Raw genomic sequence first — 4,379 nt, 5'->3', positions numbered from 1 at the left:
GTGCCACGATCCTGACATACTTCTTTCGCTTCCTCAACATTCATTAGTCTCTTCATACACGCACATCAGTGTATCAAAATTGTATATTTTCCCAATGGCGCTAATGAAAGTAATTAAGCAGATTTTTTTAGTAGTCTGCATATTTGGGTAGTAGTGCAATGTTTACAATATGTTTAAGATGTTATTTTCAGCCATATGTATACTTAGTTAATATTTACAACTTTAAAAATAATTGAGTAATTTTGATGTGTTATGTGTGTGTGCACACATAATATACTGGTATAGTAATAGTTGTTGGATGCACCTAATATGAAAATATAAAGTCAAAGTCAAATGTTTTATTCATCGTATAAATATAAAATTTTCTGATGATGTATGGTCAGATATCCTTCCCAAGCGACTTTAAACCATTCATTTCTCACCGCAAACCGTACCGTCGTTCAGAATGAGTACTCCGTACATTGTGTATTGAAATAGGAGGCAAGTAATACCATCATTTCATAACCTCATCAAGTAATAACCTTACCATCATTTACTTACTGAATTAAATTAGGTAAATACAATATTACACTTCGAACCCATAACCTTTCAGACAAAAATACTCTAGACGATTCTTTAATATTAATGTAAAGTTAAACTTTATGAACGCAGAAACAACGAAACGGGTTTTAATAAAGGAAATACTTTGACGGAAACAAATATAGCAATATGAACGGAACGGAATACTAGGTACATTCTTTTCGAATATTTTGCTTCATAGAAGCACAAAAGTTAGGGAGCTCATAAAACAGAATTATTAATAGCCTGTCAGTCTATTCATGAAACAGAACTGCCTTCAAACTCCTCGGTTGGAGAAGTAAGTTATGATTGTGACTTTGAAAGGTTTTTTAAACAATACCTTTATACTTGCGATATTTTTTACTGATTATCTGACAGATTTTTACGATCAATCATATTTGGAAAATTCATCGGTCACGATCACAGAGACAGCCGAGTACCAGGATAGCACGAGTCAGTAAGAAGTAGGTAATACGGGAATTCTTTTCACCATTATTGGCTAACTTTGTATGCGCTCGGCGCTCACAGCAATTTGGCTAAGGCAGTCCCCACTCCAAGAACGGACAAGTTTAAATAAGTTTCTTCGCTTACTTTTATTAACGACTCCAGTCTTCAACAAGGAAAAGTGCAGTTAGCCAATCTAGGTACTAGGGCAGAAGAGGTCAGCATAGCTGTGGAGGAAAAGGAAAAATATATTTCGATAGCGCAATTTGATTTCGTAATCGTGCGCTTTGATCGCGAAAGCGTTTTCAATAAAATTTGCATTGTAAACGTTGGTAATTCGGCTGCGTGTTGTGCGCCAATTTATTGTAGCATAAAACTGTTGGGATCTTTCAACGCATAATGTGTTATTTGCTGGGCTGCTCGGATAATAATTGTACTCAAATAAAATTCAACTCAAATTAAATTAAACAATTAAATACAAAAAAAATAATTCACTGATCATTATTATTAATATTAAATTAGTAGCTATAAGTCTGCCTCTGTTGATCATTATCACTGTGTGTCTTTCTGAGGATACGCACATAACATACCTAAATTGAGCCCACTGTAAAAAGAAACCGATAAGTAATCGAACGCTTAGGTACTAAATTCAGTTTTGTTGGCTACATAGTAAATAGTTAAATATAATCAAATAATTAGGTACACACAATATAATGAACTAAACATATTCTCTTACACAACAAATCTCAATTTATAAAGCCATTAATTATTACTAATTCGCCAACAATAACACGAACGGAGTTGAAATTACCCAAGTACCAGGAGCTCAGATCACATTAAATAGATTTATCGCTCCCCGGCGACTCCGAATAGTAACTGGTCTTGTCAAATAACGTCCTGATTGTGCGGAAACCGAATAATCTTAGTACATTTACGCTCACATAGCTCGACCTCGAGCACTATCTCTGTTCATAAAGGTTCACTTCCGACGAGCGACACTGACGCGGCGACGGTAGATTGTTCGAACGAAGCGTCACAGTGAAGATTACTCTTGCTTGACAAAAAAGCATAAAACAACGCGGACTTGATGCAAAAAACGAACAAACGAAAGCTTTCATGCAATAAATGTATGAGATAAAATCGAGTCGTAGTTAACGCAGCAACGCTCCGAAATTTCGTTTTCCGTAGGCTACACCTAGGCTAGAGTGTCCCTCTAGGACAGTGTTTGCAGTCGAGCGATGTGAGCGAGTGCAATGTCACACTTTTATCACGTCATTTCGCATAGATCTTACCTAAAGCTGACATCAGTGATATGGCCAGTGACCGTTGCAAGTTTATGTTCCCTCGGTGTTTCCTGAGGTACAGGTTCATCCACAGTCGATTGACTCATGAAATTGTTAACCAAACAGAATTTTTCTCCTAACGAAAGTTTTGCCCATGGACTTGAAACATTCTGCAGACTAACAGTTCATGGTTCAATCAAGTGCTGATGAATCGTTTTAGTCTCGAATAGAATGAACAAGCGGTATTTTCTACTTACTACCGCCATCCGTAACGAATAACGAGAGGTTCTGAATAGACATTTAGTTATGATTGATTGCCGTTCAAACACCGGCCGCGCTGTTTTGAAGCCTTTTCCGTGACGAGTTCTCTATTATAAAGATCTAAAAGGTAACTAAATGTAGAGGTAATATAATTTTGAATTTGTATAGTTATGACTACGGCGTAGCATTGTAGCGCTACGACTCCGTAGCCCGTAGCTCGTAGGTCGTAGCTTGCATTAACTTTAAATGTTTTTTGGTAGAAAAATGTAAAAAAAAACACGTTAACGTGTACTCTTGCAACTCACGTTCCACTGCTGGACATAGACCTCTCTAGGAGCGCCACAACACTCTGTCTTCGGCATTCATTATCCGACCACAACCGACAGGTAGCAAGAATGTCTAAGGTTATCGGCCCATCGCAATGGAAGGCGTCCCACGCTACTTACAACTTGAATATCCAAAATGCTGCAACAAATTCCAAAGTGTCTCATTAACGAGCAGTAATGGCTGTAAAACTGTTTCAAACTAGCTCATTAAACCAAGACTTCAGTAATAATTAAATAAATGTTCTAACCTTTTAGCTAATGTGCTCTCTTGCCATTACGCGTAACTATGTAGTTTCAAGATGGAGACAGCTGGTTAAAAGTTGTCATTGTGTGAGTTTCGTGTCCAAATTACTTAGTGTGCTCTGAACTTTCCGCCACATCATATCATAGTTGAAGTTGGAACATGGTAAAACCGTGTGAATTTTGTTATTATCTTGGTACAGTCTCGGGCACAGAAATCCGGCCACTCTCAGAGTGACAATGCTATATTAGAGGGATGGTCTCTACGCCTCAGACCTACCTAATGTAGTTGTTTTTAAATAATTCTGTAGCTGAAACTTGATTTTAAGTATAACGATCAGTCTGTTTCACAATATTTTGCTGGGTTACTCATGAATAGATCAGATTGTAATTTGATATTTGCATGCAATATACGAGCAGCGCTTGATTCAGACAATAAGGAAAGAATAACATAAAGTATTTACTACAAAATAAAGCCCTTCACATAAAGAGGCTTCACTTAACATAAACGGTTTCCCCTTACATTTCAGAAACATATTTTCCTACCTATGATTTCCTATAAAAATTTCGATTCACTATTAGGGACCAAAACCAATCAGTGTTTCATATTCATATTTTTATTGAAGGGATTCAGGTAGAGATTCCATAAAGTGATTGACCAAAATAAGCTCCCCTCCCTCGTATACGAATTTATGACGTAGTTTGGTTCAACGTGATGAAACTTACAAATTACTGTCTGAACGCGATGTAACTAATCGGAGAAAGTCCACTTGAATTAGGCACTCAGTAAAGTCGTATCGTTATCACCAGCAAGAGTTGTCCACTCATTTAGTACTCCCTGAGAAATGCATTAATTGCACCTAAAACATGATGACAGAAAAAGATCTGAACATTCAAAAATTTGTACAAAATGAAATATTATGTTTTTTTTTCATATTAATTTCGTTGGATATGTGACTTTTTAGTATTGGGACTACAATTTGGGAAAATAAATTTTGCGGCCTTTCTGTTCCTATGTATTAGTTTTCTGGTATAAAGCCACTGAAAATCTCATTTCGGTCTAAGAGAAGATGGTAAATAGAGCTTATTATTATGATAATATATACGTCAAAGTTATTTACTGGTTCGCTGGGCGGTGTCTATGGAGGAAACAAGGATATCTAGACAGAGTAGGGTATTCCTAGAAGGTCTAACACTGAAAATATGGAAGCTTTTGTAAAAACACTACAAAGACGGTCAGAAAAATAACTCTTTATAGTCTACTATT

The sequence above is a fragment of the Plutella xylostella genome, chromosome 12, assembly GCF_932276165.1.
Source record: "Plutella xylostella chromosome 12, ilPluXylo3.1, whole genome shotgun sequence".
NCBI lineage: Eukaryota > Metazoa > Arthropoda > Insecta > Lepidoptera > Plutellidae > Plutella > Plutella xylostella.
Note: the sequence above shows the minus strand (reverse complement) of the source record.